Source organism: Hippopotamus amphibius, chromosome 6 (assembly GCF_030028045.1).
Source record: "Hippopotamus amphibius kiboko isolate mHipAmp2 chromosome 6, mHipAmp2.hap2, whole genome shotgun sequence".
Lineage (NCBI taxonomy): Eukaryota > Metazoa > Chordata > Mammalia > Artiodactyla > Hippopotamidae > Hippopotamus > Hippopotamus amphibius.
The window spans coordinates 67850686-67859154 of NC_080191.1; positions in this window are offsets into that span (position 1 = coordinate 67850686).

Below are 8469 nucleotides of genomic sequence, written 5' to 3' on the forward strand. Positions count from 1 at the left end.
CAGCACTCTGTTTAGCCCACAGCTCATAAAAGATCAACCAGGCTGTCCTTTCTTAGAATCAGAAATGAAAGGAGTCAGGGACATCTCTCTTCATTCTTATTACAGCCTCAAAACCCACATAAAAAGCCAGCGGTTCAAGTGCCGGAAGAAGGTCCTTGGTCCTGAAAGTGCCTGAAATAGGTAAGCAAGGACCTAGAGAAGGAAAGAGCCCACTTTCTCTTAAGTGATTGAAATTGACTCTTTTAAACATATTATACTTTATATTAAATTATAATCCATAGTTTCTGAGAATATTTGGGGGAAATAATGTGGAGAGGAAGTAATACCCTTTTTCACTACCTGACAGTATTTGTATTCTAGAGATAAAGCTTTTGTGTAAACTTTAGAAACAATGTTTGCATGAACTTTGGAACCCCCACCTGTCAAATCACTCTACTTCAGTTACTCCTGGAAAGCAAATTATTTTGACCTGATTCTTTTCATGATATTATTGTACTTTCCCTTGGGAAGGTGGGTTTGGAGCATTATGTGATATGAGACAGTGCAGCTGGGACCTGGGCATATGGCCCCAGTCCCAAGCCAAGGGACAGTGAGAGCAGAGAGGCCACATCTGCCACCTCAGTGTCCAGAGGACACTGTCTGTGCACGATACCATGGTGGGTGACAATCTGAGCTGTTCACTTAGGTTTTTTTCTCCATATACATTCACTGTTCTCTCTTTCTGCCCACTTCTCCCCTACACAGGGCGAGATGGGAAGCAGAGAGGTCTGTAAGCCCTTCTGGGTTTTGTTTTCCAAAAGCCAAAACTATGGAAGAGAACAGGGTTTGAGGCAGAGGCAGACCCCTGGAGGACCTCGGAGGGAGAAAATTAGGCTTAGATTAGGTGTGAGATGGGACTCTCATGATGGGACTAATGCCCTTTTAAGAAGAGGAAGAGAAGCCAGCATGATCTCTCTTTCCAGCATACGCAGGCAGGAAAGGCCATGTTAGCACATGACAAGAAAGTGGCTGTCTGTGACCAAGGCAGCAGAGCCTCACCAACAACTGAATTCTGCCAGCGCTTTGATCTTAGACTTCCCAGCCTGCAGCACTTTGAGAAATCAATATCTGGAGTTTAAATACCCAGTCTAGGGTATTTTGTCACAGCAGCCCAAGTTGATTAAGACAGACAGGGAGTTCTTCAAAGACCATTACTTGGAAAACTTTTCATCATTTTTAGCACTCTGTGAGCCTCCTTCCAAGACTCTGATGCATCCGTGGAAGGGAGAGGAAGGTCCCCAATATCAACTAAATGAAGCCTCAGTCTGTTTGGGTAGAGGCCTGAAGTAAAGATTAAGTTGATGAATAGATTATAGGGAAAAAACCCCAATATTTCTTACATAAATGCATCTGTGGACAGAATCATTTCAGCAAGTATAGATAGCGCTATGGTCTGAATGTTTGTTTCCCTCTGCCCCAATTCCATATGTTGAAACCCTAATCCCCACTGGTGATATTATTAGGAGGTGGGGCCTTGGGAGGTAATTAGGTCATGAGGATAAAACTCTCAGAGACAGGATTAGTGCTCCTATAAAAGAGACACCCCATAGCTCCCTAGCCCTTTCCACCATGTGTGGACACAGTGAGATGTCTGTGACCAAGAAGAGCGTCCTCACCCGATCCTGCTGGCACCTGATCTCAGACTTCCAGGCTCCAGAACTGTGAGAAAGAAATTTCTGTTGCTTATAAGCTACCCAGTCTATGGTATTTTGTTATAGCAGTCCAAACAGACTAACACAAGTGGCTTCCTATTTTCAAACCATCCTGAATTTTAATTTTGAGAGTCCCACAATTTTCACTGATCAGAAGTAATGATAAATGGGATTCTACTCTATCTTTTGTATTTTACCCAAAAAAATGTCACATTTATCTGGAGCCAGTGCTCTTGGCACCAGAAGAAGTGCTTTTCTGCTTTTTTTCTGCCTTTTAGAAGACATACAACATTGGGCAGTTAATTTAACCTCCCTAACCCTGTAGTTTTTCATCCACAATATTGAGAAGGCACTTATTGAATTGACAAGAGCCATGCACAAGTGGGGTTACTGATCACCAGTCTCTGGCTCTTTCACTCCTGGTCTCCATGGCTGTGCCACCATGAATTAGTTTCTTTATCCATGTTTAGTCAACACTGAGTGAACAGTGGGTACTTGGCAAACAAATGATGAAGAAGAAACTTCATATCGATCATATCGATAATAATGTCCTTGAATATTTGTCTAGTGTTTTACAGTTCACAAGGCAGGTCCAAATATTTAATGTGGTTTGATACTTTTAGCAATGCTATGAAATAGGTATTCCTATGCACCCCAGCAATAGGGAAGAACAAATCTGACTCCACATTAGATCTGTTTCTTATTCTTTAACCTTTGTGCTCTGTTGCCTGTGCTTAGTCATGCTGGCTCTGCACCTTTTGTAAAGGAATGTTGCCTATAGCCTGAAATATAGAGGAAAGGCTCTGACCTTTAAGAGTATAACATTTTCCCATTCATATAAGAAGTTGCAGAATGGAGAAAAACATTTCTTTTGTTGGAGGTTTATAGGAACATGGTGACCTGACCTGTGTGGACAGCTGCAAGAACAAAGGATTCCGGCACCAAGAAGTTTGCAACAATTAACCATGCCCCTCCCTAACCTTGCCTTTAAAAGTGCTTTGCTGAAACCCTTTGGGGAGTTCAGGGGTTTTTTGGGCACTAGCATCCTGTCTCCTTGCATGGCCCTGCAATAAACCTTTCTCTGCTCCAGACAATGACATTTTGGTTTGTTTGGCTTCACTGTGCACACAAACTGGGTCTGGTAACACCTCTCCCAGATAAAGAAACGTAGAAAGCTAGAGCGAGAGGTCGTTGTGAAGGTGCTCAGCTCACTGCCTGTTGAATGGCAGAAGCTCCATAAAAGTCTGGGTTATTCCCATAGTGACACAGAGCTCATTTTAGGTCACATCTTCACACTTTGAGTCCTGATTTCTTCATTGATGGCAAAGCCACCTCTTTTTTTAAAATTAATTAATAAATTTATTTACTTATTGGCTGTGTTAGGTCTTTGTTGCTGTGCACAGGCTTTCTCTAGTTGCAGTGCATGGGGGCTACTCTTCGTTGCAGTGCGTGGGCTTCTCATTGTGGTGGCTTCTCTTGTTGTGGAGCACAGGCTTTCAGTGTGTGAGCTTCAGTAGTTGTGGCACATGGACTCAATAGTTGTGGCTTGTGGGCTCTAGAGTGCAGGCTCAGTAGCTGTGGCACACCGGTTTAGTTGCTCCACGGCATGTGGGATCTTCCCGGACCAGGGATCGAACTTATGTCCCCTGCCTTGGCAGGCTGATTCTCAACCACTGCACTACCAGGGAAGTCTGACAAAACCATCTCTTCTAACCAGAAATGTAAATGTTGTTTTCCTCATTCTGCTTCACAATAAACACTACATAATATATCTGGTTCTTCTAACTTTCTCATGAAGGCTCTGGATAGAAAATACTAAAAATAAAGAGTATTTGTAGTCAGGATTCCTGGGTTTCCTTCTCAGACCCATTTCTTGCTCTTTGTCCTGTCTTCTTACTTCCTTGTTCCCTTGCGCTACTTGGCTTTTCTTGCCTGAGGAACAGGTTGTTGCCGGTGGGGACACTGGAGTCACACTGCGTGGTTCATGGCTCTGCTACTTACTGGCTGCATGACCTCAGCAAGTTCCTCAACCTCAGACTTCTTGCCTTTAAAACATGGAGCTGTGGAGTTACTCACTTCCTAACATGACTGCAATGAAATGTGCTCACATAAAGAACCTAGCATAGGGACTTCCTTGGTGGAGCAGTGGTTCAGAATCTGCCTGCCATTTCAGGGGACATGGGTTCGATCCCTGATCTGAGAAGATCCCACATGCCGTGGAGCAATTAAGCCCATGTGCCACAACTACTGAGCCTGTACTCTAGAGCCTGTGAGCCATAACTACTGAGCCCTCGCGCCTAGAGTCCATGCTCTGCAACAAGAGAAGCCACTGCACTGAGAAGCCCGTGCACCACAACTAAGAGTAGCCTCTGCTCACCACAACTACAGAAAGCCCACACAGCAATGAAGACCCAATGCAGCAATAAATAAACAAACAAACAAATAAATAACAGCTTTAAAAAAAAAAGAACCTTGCACAGCTCCTGGCCATTAGAAAGCACACTGTACACGTCAGGTGCTGTGGTTTCTCAGGAAAGCCTCCTCATCAACTCATCTGGACTAAAGTATGTCAGATTTGTTTGTGTCACAGGCTTTTTTTGCATTTTTGTTTAAGGCTATGCTCCTCAACCTTTGAGACTCACCAGAATCTCCTGGGAGGCTGTTCACCTCGCTGGGTTCTGAGTCAATAAACCTGGGTGGGGCCAGGGCTGCTGCCCTCCAAGCAAGCCTGAGGGGACTGGTGTTCAAAACCCACAAGTATAATGGGAAGAGCAAAGGCTTTGGAGGCATAGACCACAGTGGGTTTCAAGTCACGTGACCCAGGACTTATCACCGAACTCTCCATACCACATCTAAAAACTAGGCATAAAAATACCTCTGTCATGGGGTTATTGTGTGAAAAAAGTAAAAAGTGTATAAAGGCCCTAGCACCATGGGATCTCAGTGCAGGAGGGTAATGTATACAGCAGGAACCTCAGAGAAGCTCTAATTAAGCCTCTTTGCATTAGAGGAGGAAAACAGACTTAAGTGGTTAAATTAATAGATGCTCAAAAGATACTCACTGAAAGGTGATCAGACCTTGAACGTCAGAGCTGGGTCTTTCCTGTGAGAGTCAGACTCAGGACTTTGACAAAACTCCAGGCTCTAGCACTTCACTACAAAGCTCACTGTCATACATTACCTTATCAGCGTGTAACCCTCTCAGGATCTTTAGAAGGAGGCGTGATTACCACACAGCACTAGATTGGTAATGGAATTTTATGCATCAAGGGGGGAAGTATTACATAATGTACAGTATGATTTGGGAGAAGGAAGTGTTACCCTCTCCTCCTCCTCTTCCTCCTTTTCATCTTCCTCCTCCTGCCCTTCTCTTCTCTCTCATCCTTTACCAGGTGCTCTGTGTTCAATGTGGAACTGCAGCCGAAGGGGAGCCAGAGGGCTTCCTCCTTACCCCGCAGTGTGACATTCTGAGCTGGATACTGTATTACCCTAGAAATCTGGTACCTGCCATCACACTATCATAAATAATTTCTTGAATTGAAGAAGCAGTGGATAACTGCCTTGTCAGCACAACTCAAAGTTCCTGGCTGTTATCATGAGCGATTCTTCCTGAAAAATGAAATGTTTCTGCTCATTTCCATCCTTGAAGTTGCAACAAAAAGTTGGAAATGTTGTACACATCTTGAAATTTAAAGCTGAAAGGGATCTAAAGAATCGTGTTTTCAATCTTTTTTGACCATTATGCACAGTAAGAAATACATTTACATACGACCCAGGACACACACACACACACACACACACACACAAACCCATTTTATTTTATCCATATTTCACATTATTGTCTACTATTTATTCTATTTCATATCTTAAGGTCTGTTTGACCTATTAAATTGGTTTCTTGACCCATTAATGGGTCATGACCTGAAGTTTTTAAAATAATGCTGTAGAGATCACAGTGCAACTTCTCCTTGGAGAAAAGAAAATCAAAGCCCAGAAAAAGGAAGTGACTTATCCAAAGTCGCAAAGCAAATAGACACAGAGAACAGCAAATTCCAAGGCAAGGAGGGCTGAAATAGGATGTAGGGAAGGTCAGTGGAGATAAGGGAGTAGCGGTAGAGGTCAGTAAGCCAGTGAGCCAATGTGAAGCTCTGTGTATGCTCACACACACGGGCTCACACAAACAAACTCCACAAGCTGTGGGAGCCCAGGAAGCATTTCAAATAGGCAGCTTTCAACTTTTGGTGGCCAGGGCATGGAGGGTGTAGTGGGGGTGGAGAGCAGGGGAGAGGCAATCCCCCTTCTCTTAATGTCGTCCTTTGTAACAGCATCTTTCCAACCCTTGCCCACATCTCCATCTGGTGCAAGGATCTCATCCCTGGGCTTCCTGTCTTCCTAGGATATCCTTGCACTTTGATACCAGCCCTGTGATGAAAAACCCATTTGGAAAAAAACAAAAACAAAAACCCCACCTGGATGATCCCTCTAACATCAGGACTCACAGTTCTATTCTCCCTTGACTCTGATGACCCCCATTCTATTTTCATCACCTGAAACAAGGTCACGCCTTAGACCATACCAGCACTAGACACTGTTCTCAGGTCTTATCCTGTGGAATTGCCCAGATTCATCTCATTTCTCCACCCACCCATCTCCACTTCCAGCAAGAATTAACTAAATGCTACTAATGTGCAAGGAAATGCACGAGGAGTGGAAGATACCAAGGTATATAACACACAATTGTGCGCTCAAGAAGATTCTGACAAATAAAGGGTTAAATCCAGGGTGATATAGGCCACAAATCCAGGGTGATATAGGCCATTACTTCAGGTGGCAATAATTGCAGTAGTTAAGTGCAGTAATAATTAACATCTGTTTTCTGCTTCTTATGACAGGCACTATTCTAAGTGCTGTGTGGGTACGAACTCAGTCCTCTTAAACAAGTAAAGGTAATTAGCTGGCAGGTGTCAGAGCCAGGATTCACAGCCAGATATTCTGGCTCCAGAAGCCATGCTAATAACCGTCATTGATAAAGAGAGACACATGTTGCTGTGAGAGTCCCTTGGGGGGGCCTCATGGAGAATATCCTGGAGATGGTGACCCTGACGTGAGTCTTGAAACGTGATAGATTTAGCCAGTTGGAGATTGTGGATTGGAAGGAGGTGATCCCAGTAGAAAGAGCAAAGAGTTGGAGGTGAAAAATGATGGACAACATTATGGGTAAAGCAAACAGTTTAGCCTGGCTGGAATGTAGGATGCATTCATGGGAAAGGAGAGAGATAAGGTGGGCGAGATAGGAATTTTATTTGTTTTTGTTCCCTGGCACACAATGTTTGGGCCTCCAAAATGCTGTAAAATGCTACGGCCTCCTTGAAATCCCTCTCTGTCTTGGACAACCAGAGGTTTTCTGTCCTCTTCTATTGTTTTCCTATTCTTGTCCCTACAGCATTTGTCCCGGGCCTCACACTGTCACCGCCTCTGCTTTGTCTTGCCCTCTGCTGTAAGCATCCCCCTCTGAACCTAGAGCAGAGCTCTGCACAAAGCAGATATTTATTTCCTCACCCTACTAGTTCCAGGAAGGATTCAGGGGAGCTCCTGAGTACCTTTTTGGCACATGGTATAGAAAACGCTCTGATTCAAACTGAGATAAACCCTGAATCATGTCTGCTGATGGAAACGAAGTATGGGTTTCCTGGGTCATGGAGGTCAGTGGCCACAGGAGAGAGAGAGGGTATAGCAGGGGGTCCATGAAGCAGAGGAGGACCAAAGCCACTTTTTGATTTGGTGGGACTCTGAGAGCAGAAATGGAAAGAGCCATAGAAGTGACCCAAGGTGGCCTGGAAATTTATTCCCTGGGAGGGGATCCAGTCCAAGAAGGCCACTCCTGGTCCCTTCTCAGGGCTCAGCCAAAAGACTGCTTGTACAGGGGCTGATGCAGGCGTTGGCAGAGGCAGCCCAGAGGACTCATTATTAATGTCCACAGGGGACGGTGGTCTCGGCACCAGCACTCAGACATTCTTGAGTTGGTTGGGCGCCCCCTCACTGCTCGAGAGGCCATGAGGCCCCACAGATGCTTTAAGTTTGGGATCCCCATAGCGGGGATCACATGCTCCTGGAGTGAGGGGCTCAAATGAAGCTGGGTTTTAGGCAGTTAGCAAGAAGGGCTAGACTAACTAGGTCATGAGTTTACACCTGGACTGTCCTCCCTGGCTGATGTGGTTAGAAAAAATAGTGGTTAGAGTCCAGCTGAACGGACCTTATCACCACAGTGACCTCTGTGAGGGCATTTCTGGCCAGGATAACTCTGCAGCTAGTGTAGTTTATTGGTTAATAAAAGTGCAGACTTTGGCATGGGGCCCAGATGCAAATGAGGCTCTGCAGCTTACTGGACAAGTCACTTCATCTCTCTGAGCCTCCACATCCTCATCTGTAAAAGGGGAATAATCTCTCTCTTAAAGAGCTGCTATGAGAATTAAGTGTGATCACACCTGTAAGATGCCCAGTGCAGTAACTGATACCTATTAAACACTCCACAAGTTATGGTTATTTATTTATTATTATTTATTTTTGGGTGTGTTGGGTCTTCGTTGCTATGCACGGGCTTTCTCTAGGGGCTACTCTTCGTCGTGGTGTTCAGGCTTCTCAGGATGGTGGCTTCTCTTGCTGCAGAGCATGGGCTCTAGGCGCACGGGCTTCAGTAGTTGCAGCATGCAGGCTCAGTAGTTGCGGTGCATGGGCTTAGTTGCTCCTCAGCATGTGAGATCTTCCCAGATCAGGGGTC